The sequence below is a fragment of the Cibotium barometz genome, chromosome 40 (genome assembly GCF_041138505.1).
Source record: "Cibotium barometz isolate CiBa-2024 chromosome 40, ASM4113850v1, whole genome shotgun sequence".
Taxonomy (NCBI): domain Eukaryota; kingdom Viridiplantae; phylum Streptophyta; class Polypodiopsida; order Cyatheales; family Cibotiaceae; genus Cibotium; species Cibotium barometz.
The window spans coordinates 34304944-34327107 of record NC_141085.1 but is presented as its reverse complement, the minus strand read 5'-3'; positions in this window follow the sequence as shown (position 1 = coordinate 34327107).

Here is a 22164-nt window from a genome sequence, read left to right as displayed (position 1 = left end):
AAAGGGATATGGGCACTTTCCCAAAAAAGGTAAGTGGAATAAAAAAAGTCAACCTTTTAATGACACCCCTTACACCCTTCATAAATGAGCCCCATAAAAAAAGTCAACCTTTCAATGACACCCCTTACACCCTTCATAAATGACCCCCAAAATGGACAAATTGACAACTCATGAGCATCTTCTCATTGAATGCTCATTAGCCTTAATGAGTTATGTTAAAAAAGTGATTAAAGATTAATCCAAGATTAATCATTTCACTAATATTTTCCTTTTTTACACTAATTAAGGACTCTAATTAACAACTAATCTCTCATTAATTCACACAATTAAGCACATCATTTTATAGAGCAAGAAAAAACTAATCGTTGTGCATCAATAATTGTGTAAACTAATCTAAATTAGAAGATTAATTAGACTCTTAATTATAGTCTCCTCTTTAAGGTAAAATTAAGCAAAGAGAGTCAAATTTTTTCAATTGATCAAAAAATTGATGTGATTAGGTGTTTTGATGCATTTAGATGCTCTCAAAACACTCCAAAACCTCAATTCAGACTACTCATATGATCAATTTAGACCCCAATTAACACATTTTCTAAATTTTTGACCTCTTGAACAAGATTAATCACCCTTAATGACAAAAACCAGTCCATTAAGAGAAATTAGTCAAATTCAAGGATTTTATGATGGTTTTAAGAAATTTTTTGAAAGATTAAGCTACTCCTAATACTTGCTAACACTCTAATTTTAACAGAAAACATATAATTAAACTAGAATTAATGATCTTAGATCTATGTTTAAACTAAAGAGAGCTAACATTCATTAAGAAATGCATTGTCTTGCATTGTTTGTTGATGCAATGGATGCAAACTAAGCCTAATACAAACTATGTGCAAGCCCTAAGAGAACATGAAATACCACAAAAATAACAAATTAATCTAAAAATTAAGCAAAAAGCATTCTTTTCAAAAACAAAAAAGAGAGCTATTCTACACCAAATCTCACACAAATCACCATCAAATCAGCATCTTTTTCATGGAAAACCACTATTCAAGATAATGGGCAATGGGTTATGCATAGATTAGAGGCAAAACGATGGAAAAAGCCAAGGGATGGCTCCCTGGCAGCGGCACCAAAAATGTTATGGCTCACCATCACCCTCCTTGAGACACATCCAAAAAGAGATTACCTGATGAACCGTAACTATCATGTGAGGAGGATCTTTCCAATGGCCGAGCTCGTAACCCTTGAGGTCTCCAAGCTCTACAACTCCTTGAGAAGCAATTTCACTGCGTCTCCCGCGAGCATTGTCACACCACCGTGTTGCACTACGGGTCCTCGTCCCTCCTCTCACCTCACTTCACTCACACACACTCACTCACTAGCATGCATTAGGTAGAGAGATTAGCAAGAGGATTACCAAGAGAGACTCAATTGCACAATGGGAGAGTATGTTGTATTATGAGAGAAATTCACTTATACACATGGCCATAAGTGTTCACACTCACTTAAACTGTAGCCGACCGGGCACTTTAGGCTCATAAGAGGCCTAATGCTATTACAATGGTTACTCTCATAGTATATCCATGAAGTACATCACTTAGGACTTCATCCTAACTTGCTACCACATGCTCTTGAAGTAGGAATCACCATAAATACTCTGTCACACCATTACGGGTGCCCATCCAAGTTATAGCTTTGGACACTATTGCTTCATATCTTGAATGTATGACCCTTTGGTGTATCTACCGTGACTCCTTGATGTAAGATAATGGTTGTATCTCTTGTTAGTCCTAGAATTGGATTAACACAAGAAGGCCTATTGCATTCCTAGAAGGTAATTGTACAATTGTTGGAGAGTGCCTATATAGGCCTTTAGGATATAGAAGATCTTATTTGAGAGTCTAATGCCGATCTATATGCAAGTGCATAGGGAAGTCCTTGATGTAAGATAATGGTTGTAGCTCTTGTTAGTCCTAGAATTGGATTAACCCAAGAAGGCCTATTGCATTCCTAGAAGGTAATTGTACAATTGTTGGAGAGTGCCTATATAGGCCTTTAGGATATAGAAGATCTTATTTGAGAGTCTAATGCCGATCTATATGCAAGTGCATAGGGAAGTTCTTACTCATAGTTGGGCATTGTCTAATTCTCTTACAAAGGAGCATGAACTAATATATGCTAATACATAGGATTCTTGGTACAAGAGGTGATTACAAATAGGTAAGAGACCCCAAGTATTAAATTCCAATAACATGGCATGTTTTACCAATAAGCTCAGAGGCTTGATGTTGAACCATAACTAAGAGGTGCATTTGTGTGGCTTAAAGGCTTGTGAGCATGGCTAAAAGGATCATCAAATGTGAGTTGGCTCAGAGGCTCACGAGAGCATGGCCTAGAGGAAAAGAGGCACATGGTTTAAAGGCTCTCAACCTAAGCATGGCTCTCGATCTCGACTCAAATGCCATAGATACAAGACAATGTTTATTTGGATGTCCCCCCTTTTCAATATTTTCCCCCCATCACCGAACATTTATTGATTCAAGAAGGAGTATAAGAAAAAGAGGGCTAAACAACTCAAGGATCATCCTCACTCTCACAAGTGAATGGCTTAATTTGAGCTGTCATTGGCTGTAAATTGGGGGTTGATGATTCCAGCTCATCGTCAGAGAAGGTAGCTACCAACTTCTACATGGTGTTTCTTGTTCTTAACTCTTCTTCATAAAACATTCATCAATTGTATGAGCAAGCATGTTACAATATCCACACTTTTTTAACTTCTCCCGACTTAGAAAGGCTCCTGGAGTAAAATCACAATCTTTCTTTCACCTTTCTTCTTCGTGCCCTACTTTTAGTGCCATGACGATGTATTTAAACTTTTCTTCATTAGCAAGGCTAATAAGTAGTTCTAATTTCTTATAATCATCACATCAGGAGAACATTTAAGAGTGATTAATTGTTGAATTAACATACAAAAGAATCTAGGTGTTGTTTAAGGGATTCTGATTCTCGGTATTTCATGCTATATGATTGCATTTTAAAAAATAACTTGATATTTCTTCCAAAGGTTGATTGTAGCTTATCCCATACCTCTTTGGCCGTCTTGGTAAGATCCAAATGGTGCATGAGGTTGTCTGCCACCACCACAGAGGCATATTGTGGCTAGTGTGCTCTCATTCTTCTCGACCCACATTGAGTGAAGAGTTGGATTGCTCTTTGTATCCTTGAATACCTTGGTCGGCGAGACAATGGTCTTCCATGTTTCTTCCCCACATAAGCAAACGTTATACTTTTTATCTTCCATAATGCAAAGCACATGTCGGAGAATCACTCAACAAAGATATTATACTTGGTAATGCTCAATGTTGGATCCATTCAGTCACTTGGGGGTGTGCTTATTTTGGTACTTAAGTATTAAATGGGATTTAATTTGTGGATAAGGCAAAAAGTTATTAAAATAATGAAGGGCCCTCTAAACTCAAAGAAGACGTAGCGTTTAGAGAAATTTTGCTTGCCACACGGCAACTACTATCTCATATGCATTGCAGCAAACGTATGAAAGTATGCTCCATATGTAAAACATATCAAAGCCCCGACATCTCAATGTGGAGAAGCCCTCAAGGCTTCGGAACTCTCACCCGCTAGTAAGCATACGCATGTGCTTGTCGCCCTTTGCTGCGATGGTGATGGCGGTAGTGACGATGATGGTGATAGGACGGAGGTGGAGGCAACGTATTGTGGCAAAGGCGACGGAGCAATGGCTATGAACGACAATGGATTGTGGCAAAGGTGGCGGAGCAGTGGCTACGATGGCAATGGATTGTGGCGAAGGCGACGGAGCAGTGGCTACGATGATGGTGATGGCGATAGTGACGATGATGGTGATAGGACGGAGGTGGAGGCAACGTATTGTGGCAAAGGCGACGGAGCAATGGCTATGAACGACAATGGATTGTGGCAAAGGTGGCGGAGCAGTGGCTACGATGGCAATGGATTGTGGCGAAGGCGGCGTAGCAGTGGTGTCGACGACGACGACAATGGTTTTCGAGATGGAGTAATGGTGGTGAGGTGAGATGGATCACAGGACTTTGCTGCGATGGTGATGGCGGTAGTGACGATGATGGTGATAGGACGGAGGTGGAGGCAACGTATTGTGGCAAAGGCGACGGAGCAATGGCTATGAACGACAATGGATTGTGGCAAAGGTGGCGGAGCAGTGGCTACGATGGCAATGGATTGTGGCGAAGGCGGCGGAGCAGTGGTGTCGACGACGACGACAATGGTTTTCGAGATGGAGTAATGGTGGTGAGGTGAGATGGATCACAGGACTATGCTACTACTATTGTCACGCACGACCGTATGCTCTTTGCAGTAGTGTCAGTGATGGGATGGTGGTGGCGGTGGAGTAGTGGCTACGACGGCAATGGATTGTGGTGAAGGCTATGGTTTGTGAGACGGAGCAATGGCGGACAGGTCTTGTGCGAGCTGCTTGTTTGAGAGTGCGATTAGCTTTCTGGTGGAGCAAGAGAGGCCTCAAGGGAGTGTGTTTTTTTTTGGGAGCTTTTAATTTAGAGCTTAAAAAAAAAAAGAAATTTAGAGCTTTTGTTTTGTAGTTCGAAGCTCTTAGATCGATTTCTTCTAGGGAGTATGTATGTCTCTACATATATACATATATACATACATATATACATACATATATAGACACATACATACATACATACATACATCTATCTACATATACATACATATATGGTACACGAGCGCTTAAGTTTCTCTTTCTCTTTCATTTGTTGGTCAAAGTCTTACAAAAATTCAACCAATTCTTCATGAGTCATTCTTAACTTGACAGCATATATACTGCACATTAAAAAAATTTGTATGTATCAAAAATTATGCCTAATCACAAATAAAGATGCACTTAAGTGTTGTAATTATAAACACATAAATGAAGTCAAAATAAACATTATCACATAAATGTTTCTACATCGCTTGAAGTAGCCAAAATTGTCCAACCTTCTACATCACCTAATTGTTTTAAAGGATTCATTGACGAGCGTGACTCAAAATAAAAGAGAGATCCCTCTCCCTTAGAGCAGGTTGATGTATAATTATGTGTTGGTTGTGATGAAGACCAAGCACACGGGTGTAAACAAAATACATCTGCTTACACCCTAAGTAAGGTTTTTTCTCTTTCTCATGCCGCTTGAAATCTAGGCAGGCACACATTGGCTCATCCTTGATGTGCACATCATAGTAATTTTTAGTCAATAGCTTGAAAACAACTTAAAGATTACGTTTAACTATGTTCTCCTCCAACAGTTGTCCATGCATTTGTGTTGTTGCCTCCAATCTTTTGTTTGCCTCCTTAGAAACATCGGGCCTCCATTTCTTGCTGCGCTTAGTAGAACCCCCCACTTGGTTATTCTGGCCACTTATATTATTTGCTTGGGCACTTGTATAGCTACTTTAAACACAAACCCTGCTCCGACCAGGCTTGCCATTTCATCCATTGCAACCTTAGTCCCCTTATCTATCACCCAAAAATTTAGAGTCTCCAGAGGTCCTTTCACCTACTTGGCCACTACTTGTGTGTCTTGGACATCAGGATTGAAACACATCCATTGATGCTAGGTGTTACCCTTGTATGTATGTTCTCCCCAAAATCAAGGAGCCACTAAACCAAGCAGTCGGCTCTGCATCGTGGTTGTACATCGTTTACCCTGCACCACACCAAAGCATTTCCAAACATAATAAGTTGGCATTCTTCTAATTGCCCAACTGCCCTTGGTTACATCCACCTCATGGCCTGTGACCACAAAATCCTTATTTAATGTTGTTTTGTAGGTTGCATCATTTGTGATGCCTTCACTAATTTTATCATTTGTAGTTTTTGCATTTACATCAAAACTATATTAACTCAAATATGTGTGTGCCCTTTCTTGACTTTCAAAAGCTATTTTTCGAGCAAGACCATGTTCTTTACGCTATGTAGATTCCATCACAGAGCTAGGTCTATGGGAGCGATTCTCTAAAGTTCCCCTTGCTCTTTTCCTTTCACGGTCTCCTTATCCCCATGGAGTATTGGCTCTAAATACAGGGGTGTACCAGCCACTATGACCTGGACCACACATGCCACCATATCAGAAGTTGGATTCTTTTTAGAGGACACTCTCTCAATAAATTTTTGCATGTTAGGACCTGTTCCTATATATTGGAAAGTTAAATAACCATGTTGTTTTGTGCATTGAATGTAAGCATTGATCACATCTATAACACATGCATCAGACAACAAAATCTTTTTGCTACCTCCTTCTCCAGCTAGCTAGCTTGCATTAACACTCTTTGACAAGTTTGTGTTAGGTATTTGAGCCCTCTCCCATGGACTTAATTCTGTATGCATAACAAAAATTTTGTTAATGGCAAAAACTGGAGAGACAGAAAACTCTCTCACTTGTAGCAAGAGTAGTATGATCCACACTTAGCTCAATCCAATGGGATTTGCATCCCTTTCGGAGCTAGGGATTCAACCCGTACCGGTGCACAAAAGCTTATCCATTTGATGGAGAGAATGCTAGGAATACTACTACTATTGACATAGACTTAACATACACACAAGCTCAATCTTGCTATTGCTCACTCAACTCCACATTCCACTCATCCATGCATCGAAACAAGAAGAAAGCTTAGGTATTGCATGCACAAGATCAAAGCATTCTTCATTCTCAAATACTCATTTCCCTAGCATGCACACAACCCTTGAAGCTATCAATAAGAAACATGCACTTTAGAGAATTGACATGAGAAGCGAGACAAATGTCAACTCATTGCATTGAATTAACCAAAATAGAACTTACAACAATGTAGACGGGGAGAGAGAAGAATTTGCACCTCTATGGAAGAAGAGGGAGAGCTAGTCTCAAGAGAGCTCAACATGAGTTTGCCCAATGTGTCCCTAAGCTCTCAAATGAGCCACTTTTTATACAAAAACTCTAAAACTCCCAAAAGTTCCCATGTGGGATTATTGTCAAGCCCACTCCCACATTCATCTACAACTTGGAACTCTTTACAAGAGCCCTAAGTATCTTTTTGTTGCATCCTTGCACTGATCTTCACTCGTCATGCAACACTCCCCCCTTCCTATTTTGCGCACGTCCTCGAGCACGGTAGAAGCAAGAGCTGCAAAACACAATGGATACAAGTAAAGCCTTTTATTGAAAAAAAGAAAAGAAAAGAAAAAAAAACAGCAATGACAATTTCACACGTGAGCATACAAGTGAAAGGCTGATTAGAGTTGGTTCTATGGGAAGGTTCAGTAGACAATTTCGATTTTGGAACTGCGCAATATAGGTACTCATATTGATCCAATATTGACATGTTGAGGCTTGGGGAAGGAGGGCTTGCAAGATAGGTGGTTGCAAGTCATTTAAGCATGTATCCCTCCATTGTTGTGCTTGAACCTCCTCAGGTAATCTACGTTGATTTGGTCCTCTCTCTGGTATTCTCACATTAAGAAGATTATGGCGTTGGGGTGTAATTCCCACAATTTGTTTCATTAAGCCCGTGCCATATCGTCTAAAGTAAGAGCGGCATATCCAACAAATGTGTGAAGCTTCTCCTAATACGAGTCGTGCACACTCTTGACAATGTGGAAATGGGTGATGCTGTTGATAGAATAATGTGAGAAAGTGATGCCCACAGTAATTTTCACCTAAGGGAGCATAGAAGTACCTAGAATGAGTTTGAAAAGGAGGAGCACTATAACCCCCGCGATGATCAGGTCGAGTACTATCAGGGTCAATGCATGGTGGACATGTATCTCGCCAAATATCCATCAGGAGTTATCTGGACGTAGAACAATGAGATTTAGAAACACTCATATCCATCATTACAATTCCAATCAAAAACAAGATTATCTCAAAAAGAACACAATCCTCTAAAGGCATAAGGAACCACATTATGCAAACACTGATCTACCAAAGAGCTTCAATTGTAGTGTTATTGCCTTATCTTTGGTTTTGGGTATGTCCTTCTTAAGAGGTGGGAATTTTATCAATTGTCTTGGAATTTGAGCAAGATAAGAGGATTTAGGCATTGAAGTGCTAGAATCTATGCTCAAATGAGACTCATTTGGACTTGTCTTAGGTACACAAGTTGATGGTGGAATTGTGTAACAAGGAGAAATTGGGACAACTGGTGTTTCAATACATGTTTTAGGAAGATCAACACAAGTAGATTTGTAGGTGCTATCACAGCCACCTATCCTATCTTGAAGAGTTTGTGTTGATTTCTTTTGCACCCACTGATATGGAAAACTAAGGGTGGCTTTTGGAATCTTTCTGATACACTCTTTTACCCCTAGCAAACCATGGCATTTGGGAAGCCAAAGTACTGTTGCACCCTCATAATAGCCTTGTGCTTTAAGAACATGTTTTGGGACCCAACGAGTAACAATATGAGGTTTAAGCTTGGAAAAGATGTGCTTTTTAGGAGGCTTAGCAACTGGGCTAGATGGTACAAGTTTGTACGCAACTTTGGGCAGCGAAATTGATAATTCCTTCTTGCCTGGCCTTCTTCGAGCAGCGACTAGAGTAGTTGGAACATGCCAGCCATGGCCCTCACTTGAGTACTCCTCAATTATCCACATCATTTGTGTTGGAGTTTCAACAGCAGATTTTGAAAGTGGGCTGTGTAAGGTAGAAACACCACCCTTTTGACATGATAAAGCTCGTGGAGTAGCAGAGACTTCCTCTACTTGCAGTGCTGTTGTGGATGCATCCCCATAGTACAAAACATCTAGAAGGTCACGTGGTTGTACCATTCGTATAGGAATAATGTCATATCCATCTGAGTCACAAAATTGAATTGGCTTAGGTAAAGCACATGTCGATAATGTTGCAAGGACATGACTCCATTCTAGTTGATCATTTGAAATTGTCGCATGAATGGTCTACCCAATATCACTTCATAGTTTGGATGTTTTCCAAAATCCACTACTGCAAAGGTGTGCTCATATTCAATCCCACATGTGGTGACCAATATGTTCTCAAGCAGCCCAAGGGGATGTTCTAAGCTTCCATCTGCTAGCTGCAAGCGCATCTTGGTACTCCTAATAGCTGGTTTGCCCCACTTTTCCCAAATGGACCTTGTCACAATGCCCACTCCTGTACCACTATCAAGTATTGCAGTTGAAGCTACTTTTCGCACTTCTAATGGGAGGGTAGCATTTCCCTGGTCGTCCTCACAAAATTTTCCCACTTTGTTGATAGGAACTGGCATAACATGCTTTGTCTCAGGGTGTATAGTACACTCATGGTGACCCTTTTGTAGCAATACCTGCTCTGATAAACATGTGGCAATATCATTCCACAACTCAGGTCGAAGCTTTATCAAATCAAGCAAAGGTAAGGTACAAGCCACTGGTGCTGACAAAATAGCTTGCACGATACCCATATCCATCTCCTTTGTCAACCTTTTATGCATGGAGGGTATCCTCAAGTTTTGAGAACAGTTCTCATATTCTCCCAAATATGATGGTAAGGTTTTCATTGTATGCTTACTTCTAGGAGAAACAATTGTTTGAACTTCCTCCTGGATGCTTGGGCGTCTAGAATTGTTTTCTATGCCCTTAGTAAAATCCACCTCAGAGAATGGAGGTGAACTAATAGAGGACATGTTATCATTAACTTTCTCATGAACTGTTGTCCACATCTCATTTGCCATATCCTCGTTAGCATCAATAACTTCATCATTACATGGGAAGACAAGGCTAGGTGTGGTGGCAGAATTTCTTCTTTCAATGGGGTGTCAATTGGTGCAGACCTCTCGCTATGAGCTTGTGAGATGAGCTCACTTCTCATTTCCCGACTTGATGACACTTCTGGTATGGTTTCTAATGTTGGCTTAAGAGAGGTTGGGCCTCGAGGAATAGGTGGAGGTGGTCCCTCAAGTATTGACTGAGCTTCCCTAATGAGTTGCTGATGTACAGCTAGATTGATCTTCTCCTCAACGAGGGTTTGGGTATTCTTGAAGCTTCTTGGGTAGCTCAGATAAAGCTGCAATGCGACTTCTATGAGCATCAATGATGGCATCTAGAGTCTCATTCACCTTATCCACAAAAACAGAACCCCCAGAACTATCCTCAGTCGTACTAGCCTCATCTTGTTTAGCACTAGGCCCAGGTTGAGGTTGATGCTCCTCATGCACTTCTTGGGATGTAAAAGTTTGATCCCTCATGTTTTGTTTAGAGGCTTCTTGAGAACTAGTGGATGCACTTCTAGTTCGCTTATTGCGGTTCTTTTTCCTCCTAGTGGTCTTTTTTCTATTGGAATGTAGGGTCTTGTCCACTAGATTTGCCTTTGCATCCCTAGTTCGAGGTGTCTCATCAGTTTGCATTTCGGCATTTCGTGTCTGTGATCTAGTCATGACTCTAAGTGGCATGACATCCTCATTCTCAGATGAAGGTGGTGATGGAACTGCCCCTACAAGGTTGAGTGAGACCTTTGGTTGAGAGGTGCCTTCCTCATGTGGTTTCAGCAGACAATCCTTTGGGAAGTGTTCTACACAACACCCTAGACAATATCTTTCAATTGGTGGAAATTGTGGTACTGTTGTACTGGATCGAGCTGCTTGCCTTGAGCGATGTGGACAATCACGAGCCCAATGGGGTTCTCCGCACTCATAACAAGGGCCCATTAGTTTGGCTTCTACTTTCCTTTGCTGCCATTGACCTGAGGGGCCTAGAGTCCTAGGTTGGTAGCCGCCTAGCAACATCAAAGAGTTGTGTTCCCCTGGTTGAGTCTCCCCAGTGCCTGGCTTTGATATGCGGGACTTTCAACGGGATTTTCCTTGGATGAGTATGATGCATATTCCTCCTCCACCTAGCCTGGGTTTACCAAGTCTCTACACATATTTGAATTGTCGTAGTCCACAACCCTCACAGGAGCAGTCCCAGGAGCAGGAGGTTGAGCACCAAGAACAGGTCGTGCTTGCTCTTGTGCCATCGGTGGCTTACGTTCAAAATTATTATACTGTTGATACATTTGTGGAGCCACTCCACCCCTTGGCTGCTCACGCTCCTGTCTCATTCTTGCAATGCGAGTACATTCCTGTGTGGTATGGGTAAAGTTCCAAGCACAGGCTTGGCACCACTTTTTTATGGGTTGGTTTGTGACTAGAGGAGAAAAGGTATTACATTCTTCAGTTTTATGGTTACCGCCACATGCTCCACAAAGATGAGGACCTGTAGGTAGTACACTCCTCATTTGTTGTGCTGCTGTTGTTGTGGCTGCATGGGTGGGCGATAGGTTTGTCCCAGTCTCCTTAGTACTAGGTTAGCTATCTGGTCTGGATTTACTAGCGCACTAGACCCTGAACTTTGGTCATCACCCCACTGATCCCTAGGTTGCACCTCAGGGCCAGAACCATCTTGGAATTTGAAGTTATCTGTGAAATCCATAGCATCATGGCAACACTTATTGAAATTTGTATGCTTTTTGCATAGAGATGTGTATGCAGTGTTGAATTTTTGAGTCCTTTTAAGAAGAGAGAAATTAATCGACTTTGGGTGGGCTTCTCATCTTCTGGGCAACGATTAATGTACTGCTTCATTCTATTTACACAGTCTCTAACACTCTCAGTCTCGCCTTGCTTGAAAGAGTAGATGTTTGCTACTGTGTCATGTTGAATCCCCATCAAGGAAAAAGCAGCAATGAATCTCTCTTCCAAAACTTGTAAAGAAGATTTGTCTGAAGCCTCTAGTGCCTGAAACCAAGCAAGGGCCTTTCCCTCAAGAGTGAGCCCAAATCCTTCAATTTGAGTATGCTTGTCAGACTTGCTCAGGTCGAACTGCTTGCCTAAATGCTGCTACATGGTCGTATGGATCTCCCAACCCTTCGTACTTCTTTACCAGTTTCTAAAGAGTTGATGGCCTTACTTGTCTTGAATACTCGTCATAGAGCCTACGGCCTCTCACTCTCAGTGGGAATTGTTCCTCTCTTTGGTAAAATGGTCCACATGCATCCCAAATTGGTGTGGGTCCCCTATTACCAGCCTCACCAAACCCCTTCAAAGATCTTGTCACCCGCATTTCAGGAGGTGCATTTATGAGAGGCCGAGTTGGCTCCCCTACCCTCCGATTGTTATAGTGAGAGAAATGTTGTTGTGGTGTGATCTGTGGTCGCACTTTTGGCGTAGGACAATATCTTGGTGCTAGAGTTGGGCTACTAGCAGTTGTCCACTTTGATGTTGAGGGTCCCTCTCTAGTGAACTCTCGTAGGGGAGGAGCAACAGTTTCTCCAAGAAAGGCTGTCTCTCCTGGTTTAGCTGTATTTGTTGAGAACACTTCCATGAATAATGGTTGTCCTTTCCACGTGAGCTCCCGAATCTCCTTCCAATCTAAGGTTCGGTATTCATTGGCCCATTTATCAACTATTCGGTTCATGTGTCCTGCAAGCTTCTCAACTACCACCACAAATGCTAGAGGAAGATCTAGCTCTGGCAATCTAGTTGTGGCATAATATCCCTCTAAAGAGTCCTTATAGACCTCTTGAAGTGGGTCGTCCTGTAAGACCTTTGTCACTGGAATTTGTTGTACAAACTCCCATTGGTTCTCAGCCCCCTGTTCCATTTTGCTCTTGCCTTTCCTATCCCTTTCCAAATTTAGATCTACAAGAAGTAAATCATCTATGGATGGCTTTAAGGACTGGGCATTGGATGGTCCTTGCATGTCCGGCTCAATGAGCGAATCATCTCTAGACTCCCTTGCTCTGGAAAGCTTCGATAAGTCTAAGAACTCGGTTTTAGAGAGCTCCCCTAATTTGTCTACATTTTCTGGATGGTAGGTGACTTCGTAGCGAACACCATCTCCACCCATGTACATGTTACCCTGGTCGTTGACTAGAGGTGCTCTATCAAGTTCTGAGAAAATGTCTGTGATCTTAACAAGATACCGTTGTTGTGGATCCCTAAAGATCTCAGCTCCTTGAGCATTCGTGTAGACATATTGGAGTCTCACATTGAGTGTTAACCCCATAGTGTCGGCTTCAAATGGATTCAAAGATCTTGTGGGTGTTCTATTTGGGGCTAAGGGATGACTATTTGACGGCCCTAGATTGTCCATGGACAATGAACTAGTTGTTCTAGAGTAAAGGGTGTCGGATTGGGATTCGGAAAAGGTTTCAGCAATATCTGCCAAATTTCCTACTGATTGGGTCCCACTTTCCTGCGTAGGTACTCTATAAGGTGCCCTAGGCCCTATGGCAGAATCTATAAGACGTCCCGACCGCAAGTGCATAAGGTCAAATTTTTTTGGTTTTTTATGTGTTTTTTTCTTTTTTGTTATATATATATATATATATATATATATATTTTTTACCCTACCTAACCACTAAATGCAACTAAAATGAGTATGTGTGGTGTAACTATCTATCCTTTTTTTTATTTTTTTTGTTTTTTTAATGATTTTGTTTTTTTACTTTTTTTTTCTCTTTTCCTAATTACAAAAAATATGAATTACGCTAAAAAAATACTAATTATACACAAAATTACAAAAATTTTTAAACAATGCAAGTTTCACTAATTATGCAAAAAATTACAGAAATTTAAGAAATAAAAAGTTGCAGAATATGCAAAAAATTTGGATTCCTAAAAAATACATAATTTACAGAATTGTTTTTTTAATTTCTTTTCTTTTCTTTCCTTCTCTTTTCTTCTCTTTTTTTTTTAAATTTATTGTTTTATGGTTTTTTTCTTTTTTTCTTTCTTTCTTTTTTTCTTTCTTTTTTTTTCTTTTCTCTCTTTTTTTTTCTTTTCTCTCTTTTTTTTCTTTTCTCTTTTTTTTTAAAAAAAAATATTTTTTTATTATTTTGTTGTTTTTTTTAATTATTACTATATTTTTTAAAAAAATACAAAAACATGAAAAATTAATAAAAAATAAAAAGGAACTAACCTTATCAGCTTCGCGCCTCGCCGGATTCCTCGCTACACCCACGTGCCTTCTTTTTTCTGCCCGCTTGCTCCAGCCCAACGCCAGCTCCTCTCTTCAATGCGCCCACACACTGCTGCGTTGGCCACAGCAGGTGCTCCCTCTTCTGTGCCTTCACATGCTGCTGCAGTCCACGCACTCGCCTCTCCACTTCGACCCTCCAAAGGTCAGTCAGCGACCCAGCTACTCGCTTCCTTCACCGTCGACAGCGCATCTACCTTCGCGAGCTGCAGCCCCAGCTTCACGCCTTCCGCCTTGCTCTGCTTTTTCCACTCGGCCGGCTTCTGCCAGCCGCCCTTTTGCTGCCGGCCGCCTCCCACACGGCTTCAACTGCAGGTGCTTGCGGCCAACCCTCCACTGCTGCAGGCAACAGCCACTCACTCCATGCCTTCCTTTTGCGACCTTCTCTTCCACGCTGCCTCCACGCCACCTCCTCTTGCTACAGCCTCCGCTAGCAGCTTACCTCACTTCCCCGCAGCCTCCACCACCATCACTTCGACGGCCTCAGCTGCGCTACACACCTCCCACAGCCCTTCGCCGGCTGCTGCAATGCCTTCACAACTCCACGCAGACCAACTTCTTTGACGGCCTTCACACTGCCACGTTCTTCTGTTCGACGGCCTCTCCACGCAGGCCAACTTCTTCCACGCCTTCAGTGTATATTTTGAAGGCCTCTATATACTATATACTATACACCTTCAGCCGCCTGCACGCAGCCTGCACTTCGACCTCCTCTTCGATGCCACCACACGCAGGCCTTCTTCCACGCCTTCAGTGTATATATATATATATATATATTATATATATATATATATATATATATATATTTTAAGGCCTCTATATACTATATAAGACCATGAACACAAGCCTAGGCCTTAATATATTACGCACTTTTTAAAATGCAAAGGTCGGTGCCTACGTGGAAAAGGAAAGACTGAATGCCCATCGCTTAGCAACTCTCTCCACGTTTTTTTCTTTTCTTTTCTCCCTTCTCTTTCCCTCTCTCCTCTCTTCCTTAAGCGGGCTTCACGCTTTGGTCCATGGAGCTTGCATAAGCTATGGAAGAGCTTAGCAACGCACCTCTTTTCTTTTTTTTTATTTTTTTTACTAATCACATGTTAGCGAAAAGCATAAAAGCATGAAATGGCAAAAAAACAATGAATGTAAGCATAATGACGGTACTTAAAAAGAAATAAAAGCAATAAAACATAAAAAACAATGCGGGAGAAACCTCAACCGCTCAATGGTTTTTTTTTCTTATCCTAACCTTATCCACTCACACCGGAATCGCACACCTGAACTTAACCTAATCACTCAATGGTTTTGCAACCAAAAGAGGAAATAGTGGTGGTTTCCACACACTCTCAATCGGATTTGAGTCTTCTCCCTGGCAGCGGCGCCAATGGAGAGACGGAAAACTCTCTCACTTGTAGCAAGAGTAGTATGATGCACACTTAGCTCAATCCAATGGGATTTGCATCCCTTTCGGAGCTAGGGATTCAACCCGTACCGGTGCACAAAAGCTTATCCATTTGATGGAGAGAATGCTTATCCATTTGATGGAGAGAATGCTAGGAATACTACTATTGACATAGACTTAACATACACACAAGCTTAATCTTACTATTGCTCACTCAACTCCACATTCCACTCATCCATGCATTCAAACAAGAAGAAAGCTTAGCTATTGCATGCACAAGATCAAAGCATTCTTCATTCTCAAATACTCATTTCCCTAGCATGCACACAACCCTTGAAGCTATCAATAAGAAACATGCACACTAGAGAATTGACATGAGAAGAGAGACAAATATCAACTCATTGCATTGAATTAACCAAAATAGAACTTACAACAATGTAGATGGGGAGAGAGAAGAGCTTGCACCTCTATGGAAGAAGAGGGAGAGCTAGTCTCAAGAGAGCTCTTGCCCAATGTGTCCCTAAGCTCTCAAATGAGCCACTTTTTATACAAAAACTCTAAAACTCCCAAAAGTTCCCATGTGGGATTATTGTCAAGCCCACTCCCACATTCATCTACAACTTGGAACTCTTTACAAGAGCCCTAAGTATCTTTTTGTTGCATCCTTGCACTGATCTTCACTCGTCATGCAACAAAAACTATTTTCAAAAATTTACTAAGCTGATGTAAATACCTTAGTCAGAGCAAGTCCTCAAAACTTACATTAGGATTTAGATTCCCCCAAAGTGTTATCCTCTGTTCCCAGCATGGAAACCATCTCTCCAAGGGTTTAATGCTCTCCTCTGCAACATTTCCATCCCTCCACCATCTCTTGTAACTTACTAATGTTAAAATTTACAAAGAGGAATGAGACATTAAAGATAAAAATGAGTTCAAAAAGACATGATCAATATATAATCTTACTAATGCTAAAATTTACAAAGAGGCCTTTTCTTCCCTTCCCAACATCTCACATGTATCATACAATCCCGAGTTAGGGGTTTATCCCTAATATGTTTGAAGCTCACCAAGAACTGGGATAGAATTCAGAACATATTCCTTTGTAGATTTTGAATCAGCAAATCCATACATCTAATTTTATTCACATTACACACAGACCAGCACATGCACTTCTGGACCATCATATGAAACCCCTAGCATGCTTGGCTTTTTTCGCATGGGTTGTTGAAGAACAATCTTCCGATCTTGAAGAGTGTACTGTGTGAAGTTGGGGGGAACATTGAGACCTTGTTCTTGTCCACTTGAGTCGTCACTCATTGAAGACCATGCGGTTTTGAGCTCTCCTTTGCAATCTTACATCAGATTTTTTTGTTCAACCGTTATCTTTGCACTTCCGACATTCTCTTTTGAATCGGTTTTAGACTTGAGTTTTGGTTTTTGTTTCTTCATTTTTTTGCGATTTTTGCTAACAGTTTTTAGCTTTTCTCCTAGTTGGAATCCATCTGATCATTTTACTTGGTCTTTGATACTATCTTGTGCTTGGACATAGTATAGATATCCATTCTTTCCTGAGAAGTAAGGTGGTGGTCGAGAGTGTTCATTCTTAAACTCCTCCTTTTCTTTTTGTAGTCTCTCACGTCGTTCCCTCTCATCTTGTTTACGGATTCTCTTATGGCTCTTACAGCATTTACGTTTAGGTCGGCTTCGAGGGATCTCTACTTGAACCTCCCTTCCTCTCAAGAGCAGGCATGCCTTTCCTAACTCTTCCTCAGGGATTATCACATCATTATCAAAATCAGAGTCCCATCCATCTTCCTTATCAGCATCATTAGCAGATTCGAGTGTTAAATCCTCCACTGAGACTTCCTCTACATGCAGTGCTATTGTGGATGCATCCCCATAGTACAAAACATCTAGAAGGTCACGTGGTTGTACCATTCGTATAGGAATAATGTCATATCCATCTGAGTCACAAAATTGAATTGGCTTAGGTAAAGCACATGTCGATAATGTTGCAAGGATATGACTCCATTCTAGTGGATCAATTAAGTGCTCAGGGAAGGGTTGTGGAATATATGCCTCATCTGATACACTTCGATTACCCTTAAGTCTCTCAGTGTTGAAATCCCTACATGAGGCTCCACACATCCACAGATCTTCTCGCCCATCTGACAATGTAACTATTGAGCCCTCAGATGAAGCAGAATCAAACTCATCTATTGGAGACCTTGTTACATCACGATATGAGTGATTCTTTAGGTTGACCCTTGTGATGACAGAATCATGTCGGAGGTACAAATATTGTATCCCCAATCTTGAATCATTTGAAATTGTCGCATGAATGGTCTACCCAATATCACTTCATAGTTTGGATATTTTTCAAAATCCACTACTGCAAAGGTGTGCTCATATTCAATCCCACATGTGTTGACCAATATGTTCTCAAGCAGCCCCAGGGGATGTTCTAAGCTTCCATCTGCTAGACTGCAAGCGCATCTTGGTACTCCTAATAGCTAGTTTGCCCCACTTTTCCCAAATGGACCTTGTCACAATGCCCACTCCTGTACCACTATCAAGTATTGCAGTTGAAGCTACTTTTCGCACTTCTAATGGGAGGGTAGCATTTCCCTGGTCGTCCTCACAAAATTTTCCTACTTTGTTGATAGGAACTGGCATAACATGCTTTGTCTCAGGGTGTATAGTATAATGATGGTGACCCTTTTGTAGCAATACCTGATCTGACAAACATGTGGCAATATCATTCCACAACTTAGGTCGAAGCTTTATCAAATCAAGCAAAGGTAAGGTACAAGCCACTGGTGCTGACAAAATAGCTTGCACGATACCCATATCCATCTCCTTTGTCAACCTTCTATGCATGGAGGGTATCCTCAAGGTTTGAGAACAGTTCTCATATTCTCCCAAATATGATGGTAAGGATTTCATTGTATGTTTACTTCTAGGAGAAACAATTGTTTGAACTTCCTCCTGGATGCTTGGGCGTCTAAAGTTGTTTTCTGTGCTCCTGGTAAAATCCACCTCAGAGAATAGAGGTGAAATAATATAGGACATATTCTCATTAACTTTCTCATGAACTACTGCCCACATCTCATTTGCCATGTCCTCGTTAGCATCAATAACTTCATCATTACATGGGAAGGTTAGCATCAATAACTTCATCATTGCATGGGAAGGCAAGGCTAGGTGGTGGCACAATACAATGGGGTGGCAATTGGTGTAGACTTCTCGCTATGAGATTGTGAGATGAGCTCACTTTTCATTTCCCAACTTGATGACACTTCTGGTATGGTTTCTAATGTTGGCTTAAGAGAGGTTGGGCCCCGAGGGATAGGTGGAGAGGGGCCTCAAGTATTGATTGAGCTTCCCTAATGAGTTGCTGATGTACAGCTAGATTGATCTTCTCCTCACGAGGGTTTGGGTATTCTTGAAGCTTCTTGGGTAGCTCAGATAAGGCTGCAATGCAACTTGTATGAGCATCAATGATGGCTTCTAGAGTCGCGTTCACCTTATCCACAAAAACAGAACCCCCAAAACTATCCTCGGTCGTACTAGCCTCATCTTGTTTAGCACTAGGCCCAGGTTGAGGTTGATACTCCTCATGCACTTCTTGGGATGTAAAAGTTTGATCCCTCATGTTTTGTTTATAGACTTCTTGAGAACTAGTGGATGCACTCTTAGTTCGCTTGTTGCGGTTCTTTTTCCTCCTAGTGTTCCTTTTTCTATTGGAATGTAGGGTCTTATCCACTAGATTTGCCTTTGCATCCCTAGTTCGAGGTGTCTCATCAGTTTGCATTTCGGCATTTCATGTCTGTGATCTAGTCATGACTCTAAGTGGCACGACATCCTCATTCTCTGATAAAGGTGGTGATGGAACTGCCCCTACAAAGTTGAGTGAGACCTTTGGTTGAGAGGTAACTTCCTCATGTGGTTTCAGCAAACAATCCTTTGGGAAGTGTTCTACACAACACCCTAGACAATCTCTTTCAATTGGTGGAAACTGTGGTACTGTTATATTGAATCGAGCTGCTTGCCTTGAGCGATGTGGACAATCACGAGCCCAATGGGGTTCTCCGCACTCATAACAGGGGCCCATTAGTTTGGCTTCTACTTTCCTTTGCTGCCATTGACCTGAGGGGCCTGGAGTCCTAGGTTGGTAGCCGCCTAGCAACATCAAAGAATTTTGTTCCCCTGGTTGAGCCTCCAGTGCTTGGCTTGGATATGCGGGACTTTCAAAGAGATTTTCCTTGGATGAATATGATGCATATTCCTCCTCCACATAGCCTGGGTTTACCAAGTCTCTACACATATTTGAATTGTCGTAGTCAACAACCCTCACAGGAGCAGTCCCAGGAGCAGGAGGTTGAGCTCCAAGTACAGGTCGTGCTTGCTCTTGTGCCATCAGTGGCTTACGTTCAAAATTAGTATACTGTTGATGCATTTGTGGAGCCACAGCACCCCTTTGCTGCTCACGTTCCTGTCTCATTCTTGCAATGCGAGTACATTCCTGTGTGGTGTGGATAAAGTTCCAAGCATAGGCCTGGCACCACTTCTTTGTGGATTGGTTTGTGACTAGAGGAGAAAAGGTATTACATTCTTCGGTTTTATGGTTACCGCCACATGCTCCACAAAGATGAGGACCTGTAGGTAGTACACTCCTCATTCGTTGTGCTACTGTTGTTGTGGCTGCATGGGTGGGCGATAGGTTTGTCCCAGTCTCCTTAGTACTAGGTTAGCTATCTGGTCTGGATTTACTAGCGCACTAGACCCTGAACTTTGGTCATCACCCCACTGATCCCTAGGTTGCACCTCAGGGCCAGAACCATCTTGGAATTTGAAGTTATCTGTGAAATCCATAGCATCATGGCAACACTTATTGAAATTTGTATGCTTTTTGCATAGAGATGTGTATGCAGTGTTGAATTTTTGAGTCCTTTTAAGAAGAGAGAAATTAATCGACTTTGGGTGGGCTTCTCATCTTCTGGGCAACGATTAATGTACTGCTTCATCCTACTTACACAATCTCTAACACTCTCAATCTCGCCTTGCTTGAAAGAGTAGATGTTTGCTACCGTGTCATGTTGAATCCCCATCAAAGAAAAAGCAGCAATGAATCTCTCTTCCAGAACTCGTAAAGAAGATTTGTCTGAAGCCTCTAGTGCCTGAAACCAAGCAAGCACCTTTCCCTCAAGAGTGAGCTCAAATCCTTCAATTTGCGTATGCTTATCAGTCACTTGCTCAGCTCGAACTGCTTGCCTAAATGCTGCTACATGGTCATATGGATCTCCCAACCCTTCGTACTTCTTTACCAGTTTCTGAAGAGTTGATGGCCTTACTTGTCTTGAATACTCATCATAGGGCCTATGGCCTCTCACTCTCAGTGGGAATTGTTCCTCTCTTTGGTAAGATGGTCCACATGCATCCCAAATTGGTGTGGGTCCCCTATTACCTGCCTCACCAACCCCCTCCAAAGATCTTGTTACCCGCATTTCAGGAGGTGCATTTATGGGAGGCCGAGTTGGCTCCCCTACCCTCCGATTGTCATAGTGAGAGAAACGTTGTTGTGGTGTGATCTGTGGTCGCACTTTTGGTGTAGGATAATATCTTGGTGCTAGAGTTGGGCTACTTGCAGTGGTCCACTTTGATGTTGAGGGTACCTCTCTAATGAACTCTCGTAGGGGAGGAGCAGCAGTTTCTCCAAGAAAGGTTGTCTCTCCTGGTTTAGTTGTATTTGTTGAGAACACTTCCATGAATAATGGTTGTCCTTTCCACGTGAGCTCCCGAATCTCCTTCCAATCTAAGGTTGGGTATTCATTGGCCTATTTATCAATGATTCGGTTCTTGTATTCTGCAAGCTTCTCGACTACCACCACAAGTGCTAGAGGAAGATCTAGCTCTGGAAATCTAGTTGTGGCATGATATCCTTCTAAAGAGTCCTTATAGACGTCTTGAAGTGGGTCATCCTGTAAGACCTTTGTCACCGGAATTTGTCGTACAAACTCCCATTGGTTCTCAGTTCCTTGATCCATTTTGCTCTTGCCTTTCCTATCCCTTTCCAAATTTAGATCTACAAAAAGTAAATCATCTATGGATGGCTTTGAGGACTGGGCATTGGATGGTCCAAGCATGTCCGGCTCAATGAGCCAATCATCTCTAGACTCCCTTGCTCTAGAAAGCTTTGATAAGTCTAAGAACTCGCTTTTAGAGAACTCCCCTAATTTGTCTACATTCTTTGGATGATAGGTGACTTCGTAGAGCAAACACCATCTCCACCCATATACATGTTACCCTGGTCATTGACTAGAGGTGCTCTATCAAGCTCTGAGAAAAAGTCTGCGATCTTAACAAGATACCGTTGTTGTGGATCCCTAAAGATCTCAGCTCCTTGAGCATTCCTGTAGACATATTGAAGTCTCACATTGAGTGGTAACCCCGTGGTGTCGGCTTCAAATGGATTAAAAGATCTTGTGGGTGTCCTATTTGGGGCTAAGGGATGACTATTTGACGGCCCTAGATTGTCCATGGACAATGAGCTAGTTGTTCTGGAAAGGGTATCAGATTGGGATTCGGAAAAGGTTTCAGCAATATCTGCCAAATTTCCTACCGATTGGGTCCCACTTTCCTGCGTAGGTACTCTAGAAGGTGCCCTAGGCCCTATGGCAGTGTCTATATGACGTCCTGACCGCAAGTGCATAAGGTCAAATTTTAAGGTTATATATATATATATATATGTATATATATATATATA